Below are 21,142 nucleotides of genomic sequence, written 5' to 3'. Positions count from 1 at the left end.
ATTGAATGTGAGCCCATAATTTTAAAAAATAACAAGCCAGCCTCAGAACATTGATGTTGAAAACGTGTACAGTGTTACAACATCTTCAGGCAAATTACAGCTTTAAGCAGCAGATGCTAAAAGGTGAAAACCACCTCTGACAACAAAGGTGCAAGGAGTATTTGTTCTGTATGTTTATCTCTATTGTCCACAGAGTTTTCTAAGAGACAGATCCTGAAATCGTGCCCTGACCTTGCCAATCTCGCTCCAAATGTTAGTGTAGAGGGACAACAAAAGACGTCGGAGTGAGTGAAGATGCACAACATCTCTTTTAAAGTGTTTTCCTTTGTACTTGTTTTGTGTTTATGTGTGTGTGTTTGTGACTGTGTGTGTTCTTGCATTTACCCGAACTCAATGTCAAACCTATTTCCAAACCACTGATTCAGCTAGTTGTGGAGATATACAGTGGTGCTGCCAGTGCTAACCTTTAGAGATTACGGTGACATTAAAAGCTGCATATGGCGAGTGGGGAGACCCAACCACTCGGCGCCTCATCTGATGCAAATGTCCTCTCTCACCTCTATCAGCAAAAGTAATTATGGAAAACCACTGTGACATCTCAGGCTGTGCAGGAGAGGGGAAGAGTACCTAGTATAGGTCACAGAAATACACCCATCTCTCTCGGTAAGGAGGAGACAATTATCTTTTCGTGCGGAGAGGTGGCATTGAGGGAGGAGCTCTCTACCCTCCAACTCCCCCACTCCTCAAACTCAAGTATCTTTTGCACCAGCAGCCTTGAGGGACTTTGTCAAGGAAAACTGACACGGCTGTTAACATGCTCGGGGCTAAAGAGATGTATCTGTGTAGTTGCACTGTCTCTCTTAGCCATCGGGCTTCATTAATATGTCAGCAAATGCGTTTGGTCTTGATTTCATAATGCATTTTTTTCCCCCACTCACTACGCAAATATGGAAATGACATACAGACTGGTGGGGTCTCTGCTGTAGTAGCTGTAGGCCTGAGCGCTGATCGCAAATATTATCATGAAGCGTTCGTGGAAAAATCTTTTTTGTGTTTCAAAAAGTGTGACTGCATTCGACAGACACAAACAAATACAAATTATATTTTTTTTCTTTTATGTTTACAGAAAAAAAGAACAAAAATAAATTCTTCACAGTTTCAGTATGTCACTTCTCAACATTCTCGGTATCAAAGTCAACATATAACAGAGAATGTGTTCAAAACTGAGCAAAAAATAAATCATCACATCATCAAATGAATATTTAGCTGTCCTGCCATTAGCACTCAGTAGAGCTCTAATCCTGACTGGCATGTTCCCCATGAGCCTTTCACACTACTGAGGGGTAATCTTGTCCCATTCTTCTTGAATTACTGCTTTTAATTTGACTAAATTCTTTGATTTACTCTTCGAAACAGACCTTTTGATAATCTGCCACAGGTTTTCAATGGGGCTCATGTCTGGGGATTGAGCTGGACACTCTAAGATCTGACTACCGCGCTCCTGCAGCCAAGTTCTACTGGCCTTGGATGTGTGGCAAGGGGCATTATCTTGTTGAGACATCCAATTTTGACCTCAACAGAACAGTGCACATGCAGAAGGGAGCGTGTGGGTTTTGAGAATGCACAATATTTGGCAGAGTTCACTGTGCCATCACAGACAATGAGATGACCAACACCAGTAGCACTCATGCATCCCGGCACATGCAAATCAGGATGTGGTCATTTCTTGCCGAAGAAACCCTTGGACGGCCATATCTTGGTTTGTCTTCCAAGCTGTTGGTTTGTCTGTATTTCTGCAGAGCGTATCCAAACTGCTGAAGGTCTGCATCTGCACTTCCTGGCTATCTGGCAGCAGCTGTACCCTTCCTGGCTGAGAATCTGTATCTTCAGGTTTATTTTCTGTGTTAGGTTCCTTGTTTTAGTCACTTTTGTCGCTGAATAACTTTCATATGTGCTGACTTTATATAGACATGAAGCATTGCAACAAAAATCCAGTCTTTTAATTAAAAAGCACAACCTTCATTAGTGGATCTCTGGTACCAAAATGACCCAATACTCAAAATTTCTTTCATATTTTTATGGAACCAATCAATTTTAAAATTTTAATAGCTTTTTTAGGATGTGTTTAGTATTATGGCTGTGATTATACTAAAAGAAATTGCACTTGAAGGCCTAAGAGTGATTCTTAATGCAATATTTCACAAATGCATGGGGTGTCCGGAAACTTTTTTCCACCGCTGTATGTGAATATAGCTGCACATAGAGACTCTGTTTTTGCTACTGATAAAACTTGTGAATGTGTGCTCTTGAATAAAAATAATCTAACAAATCAAGCATTAATTTATGAAATAGGCCTCCTAAATAGGATCTGATGCCTCCTTGACAGACAGATCTCACACCATAACATCGGCCACATTAAGCAGTCATATGCATTGTGCTTTTGCAAGTCTTTACTTGTATGTCTAAGTTGTGTGATTCAAATGAAATCCTACCTTTTACACGCTGACAGCAACCGTAATCCCCATGAAAGGCTTTTTCTATTTCTTTTCTCCCTCCAGTTATCATGCTTTTGTTAGTGTGTTTCTGTTCGAGTGCTTTACCTTGAAGAGGGGTTCTGCAGTCCCACAGCTGACCCTGCTGTTCAGAGTCAGTGGGCTGCGGTGGCCCAGAGCAGCTTACGCTAACCTCTAACCCCCTGGCAGTCACTGCTGGCTTTGCTGAACAAGTCAACTGGGCTTTGTGCCCTAAAGAGTCGACCTGTGTGAGTATCATCTGCTCCTGTAGTGAGATCCACTGCACCTCAGGGCGAGCCCCACCACATTATCGGGACACTACTGAGACAAGAGGGCATGGCACTTCCTAAGGCTGCCCCCCGTTCATCGGCCTTTTCGCACTGGCTACATAGATATTCAGGTAAATGCAAATGGATGCAGAATTTGCCATTTTTGTTAAAGCTAGATAATTGTAGAAACCAACGTGAATAAACAGAATTTGGAAAGCAAACACCACAAAAATCTGCCCTTCTCCCCTTATGATTTTCTCCAAAGCTGCTATTCAAATAACACATGAGCATACATTGTCAGTGCAGCGAGAGGAGTAATCCATAAGAAGAGCATTTGTGAGGAGGAAGGTGGCACATTAAAACTGCCTTATGTATAAACACACAAATAGGCTGTATCACTATATGTGCAAAATATCCCATTATGTATATAGAGTAAGATGAGATAAATCAAATGGCATTAGCTCACAACTAGGTTACAATGCTGATAGGCAGTGAATAGATACACCTTTATGTCTGAACTTACCCCAGAAACTGGAGGAGGATGGAGACCACATAGAGCACTGAAAGACACGCGAATAAATAAATGGGCAAGATCATCTGGAAGGTTTAGCAGTGTAAGATGTTACTGGCTTAGGTGGATTTATGAAATGTAGCTGTATTTTCTCTGCCTATCTGCTCATCAATGTGTCCTCTTAGTCTTGTGGAAGACTCTAGTGATGTGCAATGAGTGCATGGACAGAGTGCGTGCAAGTAGGAACGTACTGTAGTCCACTCGATTATGTCGGGCAGATCAAATGCAACGATTGGACAGCTTTTTGCAGGAATAGACAGTTTTCTTTTATCAAATACTTGATTTATTGATGATTGTTAATAGACTTTAAACAAATGTAAGAAAAATGCATGTAGAATACATTGCACACTCCAGCTTTAACTTTAGCCATCTGCCTCTGTTAGCTATGGATTACAGCCTTGCTACAGTTGAAGCAATAAAAGTACTCAGAGAGCACAGTACTCCGCCAAGGTTGCTCAGTTGTTGCATCACTTCCGACGACTGAAATCTTGAAAAAATATGTGTCAGAAATCCCAGCAGAATAGAATATGGCAATTTAATATAGATGTACCCACAAGCGAAATGACCTTGCGCTGAGCACAGGTGTGCAATATGCATGTGTACGTTATGTACGGATATCGAATCTCGTGACCTAAATATGCAGCGGATGGCGGGAATTTATGGGACTTGGACACACCCCCACAATTAAAATCAATTGTTCTTGTATCATTTCCGATACAAGGAAAATGAAGTGGATTTGTAGCAGGATCGCAATCATGTGATCGTCAGCAGGCAGCTGACGTAGTGTTCACTTGTAGCTATAGTTACAGTGATGCCGTGGCGCTATCTCGCAAGGACAGAGAAATCTTCGACAAAATTGTGGATCCAGACAATAAGCCACATCACTGCCAAAATCGAATCACTTGGTCCTTGTGTCATTTCTGTCCTTGCCTGAAAATTTTTGAGTTATATTGCGAACGGACAGACAGACAGACAGACGGACAGACAAACAGGCAGAAAAACGTACGCTGATTGTCACATAATTTTGCTATTCCTTGGCGGAGGGATTATCAGTCTAATTCTCTGCGTCGACTGGTAAAAATGCTGGAAATAAGGAGAATCTAAGGTCTGGTTTTCCACTGCTCAAACTATAAAGTATGAACTGTCATAAACAAAGTAAACACCATCTGAAAGTCTTGTTTTTGTTGACCTCGAGTGCTTTAGGAGTTCAGCTTGCTACTGTGAGGGAGACATGCACTCCAGGGTGTGTCAGTACACTGTGACGCCGCTGTTGGAGTTGGTTACAGGTGCATAGAACTACACTTCTCACAACACCGATCACAGATGCTGCCTATGGTCAGAGGTACAACAGACTTGGGTTTTTGAACCAGAGAGTGCAGTGGCTTCTCAGCTGAGTATGTGGTTCATATGCCTCTACATTGCTGACATTTCTTCACATTTCACACAAGCATTCACTTGGACTTAAGAATGAAGTTATTTGATTTTACTATGACATCCATTGTTGGTCTTAAGTATTACACCTTTTTTGTTACAGTTTAAATTTAAAACAAAAGTCTAAATGAACAAAATGATTAAGTGCCACCATTTTATATGAAAAAGGTCAAAGGTCAACAACACTGTGACATTTGAAAAAACATTTTGTGGGTGCCCTGGTAGCTTTAAAGGTTGAGCTGTTGGCAGTGAACAGGGGCTATAGTCCCCGATGCCGCAGCCATGGGTTCGAATCAGCCCATAGCCCTTTGCGACAGGTCTTTCCCCAATTCTTCTCCCACTTTTCTGTCTCTCTCTCTCTCACTGCTGTCTGTCAATAAAGCCAAAATATAACCAAAACATTTTGCTGGCCATCATTCATGCTATAAGTGAAGAACAGAGGGGAATGTTGTTACCGGATTTCTCACTTGGACAGAGCTGGAACTGGTGCCCGCCTTGAAATGTTTGTGAAGCATCAGAATTTGTAGCTTCAACATAGTGTAGCAGCAGCATCCATATTCGAAGCAGAGTCTTCCACCGTGGTTGTAACTTTGTCTTCTACCAAATTCATCTTTATTGACCAAACATGAATACAGTCAATATTTTTTACTAAACTCCTTCTAATTCTTCACCTCATACTTTATGAGTCTGGACAGACATGGATGTAAACTGCAACTTGAGGGCTTGGCAGAGACATACCAACGTGAGATGATAATTTTAGGTTTTTAATATAATTTCATGCTCTGGACTTTCTCTAAAGTAACTTCCTGGTAGCCTAATTTGTGTAATTGGCAATCACCAATACTGGCAGTGAAAGGTTGCTTATTTTTTTTATTTTATAAAGTGATTTGCAGATTCTTCTCAAAATAGATTGGATCATGTCCATGTATTTGTGTCTACACTGTATTCACTTCATCAGGAGAGGAGTTTGAGTGTTTCATGTCCACTTGCGAAAGTGGAGGCAGCACGTTTCATCAAAATAGAAATGAAAACACCAAACAACCTGCTTCCTCCCTGTCTTCTTTGTGCTGTACCTCAAAGGGAAATGCTTTGAGCTAATTGGTAAGAATGCCAGGTCTGTTTTTGAAATACCTGCACAGTGCCTGTATGGAAAAGAACAATTGTGTTTCCAAACTTTCTTTCTCTGTCTCATGCTGTTGAATGATGTGAAATGCTAATGAGGGAAGAAATGCCTTTTAAAGTTCATACGTCTTGCCTAGTTTAGTTAATGCAGAATGTTTAGGTCTAGTTGTTTATGGAAAAGGAAACAATTGAAATCCCACTTGAAGTATCAGATTAATATTGAAGTAGATTTCAATGAACCGTGACAGGTAAAGTGTTGTACACACAATAAATCAGTGTCACAAGTGAACAGACAAGGTATTTCTAATATTCAGGTTGTCGGCTCTGAACAAAAGGATCTGCCATATTAATTTTGAGTGTGTAGGTAGAGTGGGGGTGATGAGCCCGTCTGTGCAATGAGTTATTGCACTGAGGGCGGAAAAGCATCCCGTTCATTAAGTGAAAATATGGCCACCGTGAAGGAGCCTCTTGAATTGTAATGAAGAAAGCCTCTTGATAACCATGAATTAACCAATTAAAGTTCTCATATAACATTCAAATTATGTGCATTTTAACGACTAGTTTTGCCACTGAAACCCTTGCATTTTCCTTTGATTTCAAGGAGTTTTCCTGCTTGCAATTGTAACAGTAATTAAGATAATTAAAGCTTTTGATGTTCCACATATAATCCAATGCCTAGCAGTATAGAGGAAATGCAAAAAAAAAAAAGTTGTAATGAATTTTAAGGCTTTGTCCTCCTCTGTTCCCTCCTATTAAAACAGCTCTCATTGTGTGCGATTCCATTTTCTTTCAGTGAAACAGTTATTAGTTGGGGAGGAATTGGCTGCTTCATTTTCCAGAATTAACGACTTTGTCTCCTTCGTATGTCAACTGAGTAACTGAAGCAACTGCATCAGAAGAAACTCAGTGCCAGTGAAGTTTTTTCTTTTTCTTTTAAACCTTCTGTTTCTGGGAATGTTGTTATTCTGAACAGCCATGTACTTCTCTAGCACTAGCCCTCTTGATATAGGATTATATCATAAACACATTTATTACTAAGAGCAGCCTGACCCTATTGACAGCAGAAAAAGCTCAGCCATGAAAAAGATAAACAGCAAAGCGTAGGTTTCGCTATGTGCTCTTATAACTTTGAATTTTTGTCCATGAAATGTCCTTATTTCCATTTTGACAAAAGTATTTGAAACATGACACCTATTTAAAAGCCTAAAGTAATATCTTCTTGAGATCTTCTGAACGCATGCGCCTACATTATGTATGATGTATGTGTGAGAAAGAAAAAGAGAGACAGCGGAGAGAGGCGGGAGAGCTCCCTGGCTGAGCTTTTATCATCCTTAAATGTACCAAAATGAGTCTTGGGGAAAAGGAATCCGTGTGGCTTTTGAAGAATTAATAAGCCTGTCTCATTTGAATGTGTCTGGCGTCTCGGACAGCCTGTGGAAGCCCCAGTTCCACACTTTCCTGACAGTGCCTTTGATGATCACTGATAACGTACAGCGACTCCCAGGGAGCGAGGCATCCAACAATGGGGGTAGAGTCAGTGGAGGCTGGCTTCACTGATCCTGACTGAGCTTTATTATCTGGCCTCTCTCCAGCAAAGCAGTGCATTAGGTATTCCTGAGACAAAGCATTTGGGACAGAGTGCGTGCCCATTGTTCTGCTCTTCAAGTCGAGGAAATCTCGTCCTTTGACAAAGGTCGTTGGCTTATTCACCTGCTGAGTCCAGACAGTCTCATTTTCATTTGAGTCAGGTTGTGTATTTGTTAAAGCCTTTTTTGAATAGTATCTATGGGATGTTTGAAATGATATTTTTCAGTATGAGTTTAATAAATGGTCAAGGATGCCTAATTCAAAAGAGAATCTGTTCTAACTTTAATGTAATTGGTTAATTTGATCAAGTGAAAGGCTGTTTTGCTACGCTATCTTTACTCCAGTCCCCTTGCTATCTACTTTGTTCTAAATCATGGTTCATATCCATTTAGAGGTTTCCCACTTGTCATGTCATGTCTCTTTAGCGCCACATTACTGTAGCCTGAGGAAGGAGTGATTAGTGCTATTGTGATAAAAGCTGCCATCCAGAAAATTTGATGAAACTTGGCAAGTCAGAGGACCAGAAATGGGCTTTGGCAAACAGAAAGATTGGGCAAAGGTGCTACAGAAGCAGGTACGTAACTAAGAGCCCATGCCAGGCAATTTTCTACTCGGCTACTCATAACCTACAGGAAATGACAAAAAAGCTTTGGCTGCCTTTGTTGAGGACAATTTTGTGATTATGGGGTTGATAGCTACATTCTGCCATTTGATAGCAGGTACATCTGCCCTTTTTAGGGCTAGTCTGGCAAGCTCTTTTTCCACTAATGTCACTCCCAAAAGAGTCCAACTTCCTTTCATCCCACATATATGGTACTCTGATTACTGATTTCTGTGTTTGGGGCAGAACATGGCAGCCAGAGGACAAGATGCAGCTTTAAGAGTTGTTGAAAGTCATAATTTCTTTGATGGAACCAGGCTCTCAGTGAGGCTTTTAAGGTTAGACTGATAGGGATAGTGCATCCCCAGCGTGTTTGTCTCCTTTTATGATACGGGCAGCTTTTTCATTCTGTGTTCCATCTCCAGTTAATGATGAAGTGTGATGCAAAACAAATGTGCAAAGAAGGGGAAACAGTTGGAAGATCTGCACTTATCTTCATGACTCAAGCTCTTTTATAAAGAAGTAACAGAAGCAATTCCATTTTTATCAATTCATATCTTCAGTGTCTTCATCTGTGAATGAGGACTCCACTGAGGTTTGCCAAATATACTAATCAAAAACTGCGAGATTATTTTTCCAAGGTGAATTAAAATATCTGCAGTTAATTTATTGATGCAGTCAGACTCTACATGTCATCATTTTTCATTCTGATGAGAGGCGTCTGTGCATACATGTCTCCGTCACCTGAAACACACTTGTTACATCGGAACCAAAATTTGACAAGGTGCCCTGGGGAAAGCTAGCCTGTGACCCTGTTTTAATATGTTGCCTCAGGCAATTTCTCTGCTGCAATAACATGCTCTCACACTGGTAACCTGACATCTGATGTGAAAGCCAGGAAAAATTGCAATACATCAAGAGGATGTTGTGAGTCATCCATAGGAGAAGGGCAGTAAGTATAAAAACGCCTCAAGGGACCTTCTTATAGAAACAAACTTTCTAATTATCTAATAGAAAAGGAACATATGCACCAAAGCACATACATCTGCTTAAAGCTAAAGAAACTGTCACTCTGCAATTTGGTGACTAGAGTGTTACGCAGGACACTCCTGCTTATAGTGTAATCACATGCTATCAAACCACTTGATAAACCAGGAAGTTGCTATCAAGTAAACTGAAGTAACATAGCTAAAAGACTAGATGATTCGAAACAGCAAGTAAGCCTAAATGAAAGAGAGCCATGAGCAGGATATCGACATGGTGAGCAAAATTAGAATTGATCTGCAAGGAAAAGGGGGTTGCCGTCTTGCCGGAGCAGAGGCTCCTGTGAATTCCTAATCCAACAGTCTTTGAGGAAATCTCTGTGGCAGAACCAGACTCTCATTACTCTCACAGACAGGCCCTGCAATCTGTAGCAGATTGGAGGCTAGACAAGCATCAGGCTGCATTAAGATTCAGCCCCTCTGTGATGTTGGCAGACCACAGGCCTAACAGGGTTCTTGTAAACAGGCAGCTCTCTGGAGGACATCTGGGTACTGAACACTTAAAACTGTGAAAAAAAACCCTAATGAACATGACTCAAAAATCTGCCCACATGACCTATTGGAGAAACATATTTGCTCTGAGTTTCTCTTTTTTTCTTTGTTCTCTGCTTCATAAAAAAAAACAAAAAAAAAAAACAATGTTTGTAATGATTTTCAGTGTATTTCCTGAAAGTACACATTTAGAAAGTCTCCATGTGAAAACAGTTTAACTGCTTTGTGTTGATATGGGGCACAGGCATGGACCCAGCTACCCAGCAGAAAGTTGTTTTTTAATCCCTTGTTCCCTACAGTGTTAATTGGACAGCAGGTCCACAACAGCAGACAGAACTCCCTCCGCAGGAGCTTCAGTGCAAGGCTGCAGGGAGGCAGTGAAATCTAAACTGAAGTGACACTGACTGACTGGGCCAAGGGGAAAGGAAAATGAGCTTTTCCTGGGGAAAGGGGAAACCTTTGAATAGGCAGATTGACAGGTTGAGCAGTCAGTGGAGATGGAAAGCACTTGTTGCTGCTCGGACGCGCCGAGAGGTCAGATGCCAGGGCTGGCAGCTTTGCCGGAGTGGCGGCGGTTTTCTGTGTGACATTCTTGTCAAATGTTTTGGCAGCAGGATCTCTCACAACAAACACAGTGGGATGTTGGCGGTTTATCTAATTTCAGCGGCCCCAATCATACACATGGCCTCAGGGGGGTTGTTTTGCCTCAATAACATGTTAGAGGGTATGTAGACGGACGTCTTGGCTTCATTGTGAGCTTGATGGAATTTTTTTTTAGAGGAAACCTTGAAGTAATACAAAGAGGTACAAAAAAAATTAAAAATTCACCTCTTATCGCTCTTGTATGTCAGACTGTGCTGATACCACTGAGGAAATGGCTTTTATCATTGAAACACCATGAGCAATACAGTGCAGAGAACAAAGTGCATTCATGATATATGTCATTTAGAGAAGAATAAAGGACAACATCATCAGTGCTAGTGGCAACTTGCACTCAGAGGATGTGTCAGGTACGAAAATGACAACTGAACACAAAAGATCCACATCACTGTAGTGTGTTTACTTTGTGTGGTTTGTGGAGGGAATGATCAAACTTTTCCTGTGTCTGCCATTCGTATAAAGCAACATCAATCTGCATTAATTATGGTCACACTGAATACAAAAACTGAGAAATCTCAGTGAGAGACCTTCTCAGAATTGTTAGTGAACTCTGTTAAACCTAAGCGCTTCACAGCCGCTTTGTACTGAGTAGTATGATCCCTTAACCTTTGCTGAAAGTTGCTACTGTTTTGAAAATATGTTTATGTTTCGTTTGGATGTAAGTAGTTGACACATGAGCAACTTCACAAAATGCTCGTATGACAGAACTCATATACACATAAAGTTTGGGTCACTTAGAAATGTCCTTATTTTTTAAGGAAAAGCAGTTTTTTTCCAAAGGAGATAACCTTAAATTAATCAGAAATGCAGTCTAGACATTGTTAATGTGGTAAATGACTATTCTACCTGGAAACGGCTGATTTTTAATGAAATATCTACATAGAGGTACAGATAGGGTTGCCACCTTTCAGAAATGAAAATAAAGGCCGACCACCACGGCTCCTCAGGGCCAGTACACCCAAGGAGTGGTTGAAAAAAGTGTTTGGTCAAACTTAAAGCTTGAAGTGCTTTATTAACATGGAACTGTGCAGTCACTGCAGTGTGTAATAAACACAAATATTAAGGAAAACAGACCATTGAACAATCATTATGAACTTTAAAGTGCTGAACTTGTTGGGGCTCTCTTTGTGATCCCTGAGGACACTTTTACTTTAAGAGAAAATTTAAAAAAAAAAAAAAATCTTGTAAACTTGTACTTGTGCTTATTCATGAGCCCCAAGTGAAAATATTCAACGAAATAAAAATAGAAGTTCAAGAAATTTGGAATCAGGTAGAATCTTTTGATTGAGTTTGTGTGCACAGTCAGCACTGTTGTAGCTGAGGTTGTGTTTAACTGTGTGGTAGACCTGCGTCAACCCAGCTGCAGTAACCTGGAGGGAGGAGTGGAACGACAAATTCTAAATGAAACTGACATTATGAATTTTGTATTGTTTTATAACAGGTTCTGTCTAAAAAGAACTGGCATCATTTAAGAAAAAAAATAATGACCAACCAGTGTGCAATACTGTATTCTGCAAAAAGAAAAACAAATAAATGCAGAATACTGTACAAAGAAATTCCCTACAATCACTTATTTACTTGTGTATGCATGTATTTATTTATTTATTTATTTAGTACTGTTAACATAGCGTTCTGAGTGAGTTGGCCATTTATTGATTACATATAGGCTATTAAATCAATCTTTATTAAAAAAATTTAAAAGCTTTAATTATGTTTGCAATAAAAATAAGAAAAATAAAGTATGAAAAAAACTTAAAAACATTAAAAAATATAAACAACTTTTATTGAGTCACTAAAATACTGTAGAGTCTACAGCCACATTAGCCTGACTATAAGCATGCTCTGGTAAATTCACAACCAGATACTGTAGGAAATCTAGCTGATCTCATCATGATGTCCCTTACCACATCGACTTCAGGAGATGATTGGGGCATGAAAAACTGGGATACTGCTGGTTGTGTCTTCTCTGTTCTTATGTTTCGTATATGTTGTTCCTCTGATGCATGCTGCCTTACATCAGCCAGTCCACCATGAGCAACAGAAAACACACGCAGACACGTTGTACAGTTTGCTTTCTACCCATTGCCACTAACGCTGTCAAGCCAGGGGTTCGACTCTTCCCACTCACGTCTGTACATCTGCAGACGTTTGCGCTTCTTAGGAGGACGTGGTGGAGTTTCGGGGTTAGACATTTTTAAAGTGCGCAGCAGTCTGTAACTAGCAACTTGTGACAGGACCGTGCAGGCAGGCAAACAAAGACGCAAACGCTGGCTTCTGAGGTCTCTCCTCTGTATATCACGTCGGGTCCTCACTACGTAGGTCCTACTACGATGAAATTGGCTGTGCTTAACATTTCCTGTGTTTTATTTTATTCATTATACAGTTTTGATGACTGTGTGACAGACATGTATGATACAAATTGTGTCCCGTATTGAGTCAATACAGGACGCAACAATTAATTGTCAAATAAAGGACGATTCCGTATTTTACGGGACGGGTGGCAACCCTAGGTACAGAGGCCCATTTCCTGCAACCATCACTCCAATGTTGTAATGCTACATTGTGTTAGCTAATGGTGCTGAAAGGCTGATTGATGATTAGAAAACCCTTGTGCAATTATGCTGCTACATGAATAAAAGTGTGAATTCTCATGACCATGACTCATGAGAATACTTTTAAATAGTAGTAAAAGCAAAACTATTAATGACGATTTCTGTGTGACATCGTTAAGTTAGTTAGCATTAGCTGAGTATTCTAACATAAATGCATCGATCATCAACAACATTAAAACCACCTGCCTAATATTGTGTCACTGCCAGAACGGATCTGAACCATCATGGACACATGACCTCTCATGGTGTTTTGCAGTATCTCGCACCTTAATGTTGGCAGTGGTTCCTCTGGGTACTGTGGGTTGCGAGGAGGGACCTATATAGATCAGGATTGTTCAACTGCAGCATACAGATGCTTAATCAGACTGGTATCTGTGGAGTTTTGATGCCATGTCAATACCTTGGGCTCTTTGTTGTGGTCAGTTTTTGTTGTGTGGCTGGGTGCATTTTGAGATGCAGTTGTTATTGGGGCATGTGCTTGCTCTGCAACAATGTTTGGATGGGCGATACATGTCAAGTCACTTTCGAGGTAAACCCAAGGTTTCTCAGCAGAACGTTGCTCAACAGTGATAAGCGTGCACCTGCTCGTGGTTTTGATGCTGTGCCTGTCAGTGTGGAGTGGTGTGGTGAGGAACAAATTAGCAAAACGTCAGCGAGTCAGTCATCATTCAGTTGTCATAACTGGGTCACATCTGCCCTTAGAGGCAGGGCAGAGGAAACATATAAACAAAGTAATTATGTTTTAGTTGACTTGATAGTCTGCTATTCCAGCAGAGTTGCCAGGGGACTTTTGATAAACAGCAATGAGACGTCTGCTCCAGGTTCATTTGATACAGCTCTGCTTCAGCCACTTTGAAATGAGCTGATAGCAGGAATGGATGCTGTCCTCATAATTTATAAAGCTTCCATTATGTTGTGTTCTTGACAGAATGTACCTTGAAATTGTTCCCTTGGCACAGCACCAGCAGTTGAAAACATATTTTTCAAATGGCAAATACTCCTAAATAAGTAAGTATATCTCGTCTGCCGTTTTTATCTTTGAGTGTTCATGGTTCAATGTTAAACACCTAATTCTTAATCTAACACAAACAAACAGAGGGAGATAATGGGGATGAAGACGAATATTTTTCTCTCACAAAGTGAATTAGTGACCTGCTGATGCATGAATCAAGGACTAAAAGGAGGAGGTCTTTATCTTTCATTGAACTGACAGATTAATTATGTTCATGTTATTTGCAAACACTGGAGAAATGTAGCTGTAATAGATGCGTATTAAATGACTTTCGATTGAAAAAAACTATTGCAGTGTGCATTTTTTCCATTTACCATACAACCCTTACTGTGGAGGACTATAAGAATTAATATGCATAACTGATGTACTCACAAAATCCCAGATTGGCATTTTAATGTTCCCATTATCTGCTGGGGGAGAGACAGCTCCCATGTGCAGCTCATCTTGCTGACTTGTGTATATCTACCAGTACTAAGACTAGAAGAAAGCTGCCGGGGTAGAAATGATATCATGAAAAGTGCTTAATTTGTAAATGAAAGACAGTGAGTGCTTAGAGAGTTTTTACTTTAAGAAACTCAAATTATTGTTTAGAGATTCAACCACAGATACGCAGTGTGTCAAATCTGAACAGACTCTTTGCAACAGTTAGTAACTTTAGTAGTCATCTGGGATCCAAACAGTTTTTCCATTCATTCCAAGTCAAATGAGCTATTACAAAAGCATGGGCTACAACTGAGGCATTTAACAGCACAATTAAATTCCAATGGCCTAGTATCTATTGAGCAATTAACCTTTGGTAAACCAATTATTATTTAGTACGTGATGACAAAAGTTAGGTCCTAGAGGAGCCATGTCCTGTTTTAATAGACGGTCTTATGCTCTATAAAAGATGGAAATGTGGAGCCATTTTAGTACCCTATTAGTGTAGCTGTGCTGTAACACTGCCAGTTAGCTTCATCTGTGAGTATTGATTAATTGGCACAGAACCGTCTCACCGTCATATCGTCTGGGTTGACAAAAAGGAGACAATAAAAGGATGGAAACGGATTCAGCCAAATGAGGAGACATCAGGGTGACCGGTCTGCTGAGCCCTTTTGTATTGATCAAGAAGCAGACCCAGGTCCTCAGATGGTCCACGTAGAGGCTGTTGCAGATCCTCACCTCTAACCAGCTGTTAAGTCACCCATCGTGTGCCATCCTGCAAGGTTTCCAAGGCAACTCGCATCGAGTCGCCCAAATTCCATTCCCCTCCACTCTCTATTCTCTTTCTTACAATAATTCTGGAAATCTGACAGCTGACTGTGCCGCCTGTGTATTCATGCAGCATTGTGTAAATAGAATGCGTTTACTGCCATTACGGCACACTTAGTCATTTGAATGACATTGTAAATGACGCTGTTGATTTGTCACTGGAGGGTCATTTGTCATTTTAGTTGTGACTCCAACAATCTGGACAATTCCCAGCCCGTTATATCCCTCATGGAACATGGAGCAGTCCAGCCATAAATTTATCACTGGCAATGCCATTACCTTTAGCTTGACGGCCCTCAAGCAACGGCAGTGCAATAATAGAGAATAGATTTTATCCCGTGTGGAGCCCAGGCTTTCGCTTGTGCTTTATTTCCTCCTTCCAGCCTCCAAGATAAAGGAGAAAATAAGGTAGCCACTGAAGTGTTATACCTACCTTAATGAAAGGTTTTAAACTGATACTGGTATTGACTTAGAAGCCTCAGGAGCATGTCTGTATATCAGATGCAGTGTCATAAATGGAGATCAAGAATCCTGTTACTTTCCCTTACACTAACCTAAAGGAAAACCAAATCCAGCACCGCATTGATGAGTCTCCTAATTACATTTTCTGGTGCGATACAGTGATTCTCCTGTGAGATCATACACGAGATGATGAAATGCTTCAGATCATGAAAATGTCAAAATGTATCATGGTCTTTGGCAGCATCTCCAACAATGGTGGGAACTGCGATTTTTTTTTTTTGATCTAAGAATATGAGAGGACTTAGGTAGCGGCTGATTGTGATTCCCCCCCCTGATTTGGCTTGTACATCGATAATGATAATGCGACTTGGTTCAATAGCTCAACCCTGGGGACCACGTGTTAGAGTCGACGTCTACTTGAGATGCATTGTGTGTGAGATGTCATCCGGAATATTGATATGAGTACTCATTTCCTGTGTACCACCAACGGTTTGGTGACAATATGAGCTGTTAATGAAAAAAGCAGCGGAGCTTGTCAACTGTCGTCACGACCAAATGAGGCAGAAAGAGGGGTGGGAGGAGGGGACTTAATAAAGCAAAAATTTCTCTTTTCTCAGAGATGAAACCTAATCAGAATGTTTGTTAAAAAAAAGAAAAAGTTATGATACTCTTTTTGAAGACGAATTAGTTCACCAATAGGAAATCCTATCAGAATGTTAATGTGAAACTGCTAAGGCACACATTTTTCTGCCAACACAAATTATGACATCTAAGCCGGATTAGGAAACATCCTTTCATTACGTTATTTGATTTTCTGACTTCCTTTTTTCTTGTGCACACATTTTAAGGCCGGGCAGCAAAGAGGCTTTAGATGTGCAGTGATTAGATGATAGTGGCATAACAAACTGTACTTCTGAGGACCATACACAGACTATTTTTGTACGGAAAATGTTGCAGCCACCTCTAACCATTTTCCCCTTCCTGTTAATGTTCCTCTCATTGTTATCACTATCTGCTGTTTTCACTCCTAGCCTATTCCAGATAGCACAATTCAACTGCATTTCCCCCAAATTATCTAATAGTGTATGTGGGAGAAGAAGATGTCCACCAGGCAGACCCAAGAGTATTAAAATTTGCACACTCCATGTCAGACTTCTTGCTGCTTTATTAGCATAGACTCATTTGTTTCTTATTAATTATGCATTAATGTCAACTCACTAACGAAGGCAAGGTCAAGACATTGGGAAAAAGACTCCAGGACCGAATGTACCCAAAGGAAATGCAGAATTTCAAGAGAAAGAAAGTTTGAATATTTCTAACGCTTGGTGACTGTTCGGTGCATCCGTATGCAGACACCTTGGGATGATGGGTGCGCTTGTTAAAGGTTGCACAGAGCTACTGGGTTCGCCCTCATCACATGGCCTATTCCTCCTTCCTTCCGCTACCTCCCACAATCTTTTTCTCACAGCCTGTCTGATTCTGAGCTCAGTGCCGAGCCTTTGCCACCGAGCCCTAGCCTGAGAACAGCACCGCTCCCCTCCTGCCTACACCTCTACACCCTCATTATCGGCCACCATCTGCCCGACCTTAGCCTCACATCACTTCTTTCCACCCAGCAAGCCCATCAACACTCCCCTCTCACTCTCCACTGGCACCTTGGCTCACAAGGCAGCCACAGCTGCCATCTCTATCCGAGTTACACATTTGTCCTCTTAGGCCATGTTTTATGCTCTGTAATCCCTCTGTCTTGAGTCCTTCTTACATGAACAAGCTGTGTGTAAGCCACTTCACCAGAAACACTGATCTCTAAAGTAGTCTCAAGACTTATTTTCAGCACTCTTTGATTTTTTTAGGAGCCTCTAAACACAAAGTGTACCATGCCAGAGGTCAGAAAAGGTAATGTGAAATCAATTGCCAGCTGCAGAAAAAGAAATCTGTCTTTATTTGGAAGGATAGAGGTCTAAGGCGGTGAGAATACACCCATAACTTTCTTAGAATGCAGTTTGAAAAGTTTGAAGTATCTCAATTTATTATAGACAAAGACAGTCAACCTCAAGGACTTTGTTCAAAAGTACATCAAAGTCAAATGTAGTCCTCGGAGTCTGAGCCTGTGCAGTCCTGGGGAATTCACAACTGACCAACTTCTTGGTGTCAGGAGTGTTGATGGCACAGCCAGTTTTTCTATCTGGCCTGTCTTTCTGTCTTCATGTTGTCTTAGACTTTGTCTACCCAGAGAGCTTACAGGCAGAGCTGGGAGAGAATGGTGGGCTAAAGCCGCTCGTCTTGACAGATAAACAGGATTTTGTGCCTGGCAAGCCGAAGATTGTCAGCTCCAATCTCTGGAGAGAATTACAACCGGCAGTCAATGCTGGGACACTGGCTCAACAGACAGAGCATCAGACCCTGTGTACCGATGAGTGGGAGATGCTGACTCCTTCATCACGATAGCGCTGCATGGTTTATTCATGGCTGAACGAGCCACGGGTACAGTTCAAGGTACCAGCAGCTCTGTTTTTCAGTGCGGAAATGGTCTCTTCATAAACATGTTTTAAAAAAACTGAATGGAAATGTCACTTGGTTTGTGTAAAAGCATTATAACTGTAGTTCCAATTCAAGAGAACAGGTGGGTGACAAGGCATCTGAGCTTATGCTTCATGATTTATGAGCTTTTTACATTTTCACCTTTCATCTAAAGAGTGCCTCTTTATCTCCACACTTTCCCACTTCCTGTGAGAGCACCTCTGCCTCTGAGTCTCTACCGAAGTGGAACATAGAAGAACAAAACGCTTTAATTGCACAACTCGCGCCAACATTTTACAAATAGCCTTCGCAGTTACTACTGCTCTCTTCCAGCTTGTGAGAGTCCAGCTTTTGACCTTTGTGCTGTGAATGGAGCCCCGGAGGTCACATTGTTGTCTTTGTTAAATGTCAGCAGTTAGTGTCTCAAAGCGATGCCGGCAGTTTAAAGTATGTGGGCTGGATAAAAGCAACCTCTCTGCCATCAAGCACTTCAACCAGGTTGGCGTTTCCTTTCGTAAAGGTGGTGTGTTTTTGATGCTCTCTAAATCAATTGGAACCAGTTGGCTGCAAGGCCTCATCGGCATTGAGTGGCATTACCCAGCGATAAGGGAGCTCGGACGTGACGAGCCATATTAACCAGCCAGCTCTCCTCTTGATTGGATCATTGCTGTGCTGCTCGCATGCAGGAGGGAGCCCGGCATCTAATTGAACAGTCTGCCTTTCTGTTGACAAGACTATAATTTGTACATATCACCAAGGAAAACACTTGTCTTGTTTTTCTGCCTCTGTGCCGAGTTTCTGATGAATGTGGGCTAATTTCTCTTGTGAAGACATGTCTCACTCACACCAGAGACAAGGTTAGGCTCATGATAATTTACTGGAAGGAGAGGTTTGAGGGGGAAAAGGCTGTGGACAGGGTTAAGTGGATCAATGTCCATTTCTTTAGCCTACCCAAAGCTCAGATGTTAATCTAATTTAATGTCTAAGGGGGAAGGGCGCACAAAACAGAGAGAGAATAAATTACATCAGATGTCAAGGGGAACATGACTAAATAATTCAGTTACCAAAGCGTGGAATGACATTTATCGGATTGTGACTATTAATAGAGCAAAGGTTGGATTGAAATAGTAGTTAGTGCCATTGTAAACTGTCACTGCAGAATTTAATTTTATGCAAAAGAGAAACTTGCTTAGAGCAGTTGTCAATAACATGAAAGCATGAGCTTTCATGTTATTGACAAAGACAAAGCGTTATCTGCTTTGGACCTATGGTGTGACTGACAGCCCAACCTCACCAGAAAATCAACGATACTGGTCGATTGTTTGAGGAGGTTAAGGCAGCCAGTGTTTCTGTAAGTGATCTCTTGCAGTCATTTGAATACATGCATGAAAAATCTCGGAAGCATTGGTGTCATCACTGCTAGCCAAGTAAACGGTGGAGAAACTTATTGTGAAAGAATTTCTTCAAACCCAGGATGTGGTTGTCTACACAGCTTCTCACCACTTGAGATAATGACATCACGTGTAAAGCTATAATTACTGTATTGTTGTTTTTGTTTTTGTCCTTGGAAGTGCCAACAAAGTTTCATTGCAGAAATGCATTGACAATAAATATCCTTAAATCCTTGAATAAACTTCAAACTCTTACAACCATCTAAATGTTGGTCATAAAATTCAAAACAAAAGTCACACATTGCTCTTCTTGCTAAACACTATTTGAAACACGTAACATCTAATAACCAGAGAATGGCTGTGTGTATTTTGGTAGCATTAGGGAGCAACACTGATTTTGCAGACACGTATTGAAAAAAAATGGAGTAACTGATGTCTGAATTGACCATAGGTAGCAGTAAAGGAAAATATCTCAACATCATTGGGTGAGTTGAAAAATATCAGTTGTAGAGGACCTTTGGGGGGTTTTATTATGATTTTTACACTTTGTAATGTGAAATGTAAGTTATAAACTTAACACATTTGTGGTGCCCCCTAGAGCTGTAGTAAAATGCGTTTCATATGTAAGCTTAGTAAAACTTGTGAATATATTTCTCAGATTACAGGCTGATATCTCAAAGTAATTTTGAGTTATTGCATTTATTAAATGCTTCTTTTGATAAATAGTGATGTGCTTGTATTTTCAAAGCAGATCAATATACTGAAAAGCTGTGAAATTTGACATTTTTAAGAGAAGAGTGCATACAGAACAAAGATGCAGATGGACTGAGAGATTAGAATTCTGAAAGAATTACAACTCCAAGCCATACTATTTCTGAGTTAATGACAAAAGTGTATATGTAATTATGACAGCGCCTCCTTGAGCTCAGTGATGATCATTTTCGGTGACTGTGTAGTGAGTGGAATTTGCAACCCACAGCTAATTTTGTTGTTTTCAGAGCTAATGGCTTTGGTTGAATAATTTTAGCAGAGAAAAGCAAAAATAAGAGCGACAGCAGTTATAACTAAAAAAGCATTCAGAGAGTGCAGTAATGGCTGTTCATTCCCCATATGACAATGTCAGAAATGTAGCATTTTTTAAACTTATTTGTTATTAAAGATCAGAAATCACAGCAACATAGAATGTGGCTATTTAATATCAGTGTACACACAAACAAAATGACATTGCACTGAGCACAGGCGTGTGTCATGCATGTGTATATTATGTACGGATATCAAATAAACACCCCCGCAATTGAATCAATTGTTCCTTCTATCATTTCCCAAAGATAATTTCCGATAAGTCCGCAACAGTCAATTTGTAGTAGGATCACAATCGTGTGATCGTCAGCAGGCAGCTGACGCAGCGTTCACTTGTTGTCAGAGTTACAATGACACTGTGCTGCTACCTTGCAATGATACAGAAATCTTTAGCAAATCCATGAATCCAGACTCTAAGCTGCCAAAATCTAATCAGCTGGTCCTTGTGTCATTTCTGACCTTCCCTGAAAATTTCATCCAAATCTATTTGTTTTTGAGAATGTTGCAAACAGACAGGCAAATGCA

At 40.7% G+C, this 21,142-nt stretch overlaps 1 protein-coding gene across 7 annotated transcripts in view; it reads left to right on the top strand.

Moving 5' to 3' along the window:
• The window catches only part of mgat4c (mgat4 family member C), a 128,469-nt gene that overhangs the window by 75,202 nt on the left and 32,125 nt on the right, over positions 1–21,142 (top strand). The window contains exon 4 of one of the 7 annotated variants that reach the window (XM_051951969.1): positions 194–284. The exons of the other annotated variants lie outside the window; for them this stretch is intronic. The gene's annotated coding sequence lies outside the window, so the exon portion shown is untranslated. The remainder of the gene's footprint in view (positions 1–193; positions 285–21,142) is intronic. 7 annotated transcript variants of the gene reach the window in all.

This window comes from Acanthochromis polyacanthus, chromosome 8 (assembly GCF_021347895.1).
Source record: "Acanthochromis polyacanthus isolate Apoly-LR-REF ecotype Palm Island chromosome 8, KAUST_Apoly_ChrSc, whole genome shotgun sequence".
NCBI classification, from domain to species: domain Eukaryota; kingdom Metazoa; phylum Chordata; class Actinopteri; family Pomacentridae; genus Acanthochromis; species Acanthochromis polyacanthus.
The sequence above is the reverse complement of the archived record's forward strand: the minus strand, read 5'-3'. Positions and strand labels throughout refer to the sequence as shown.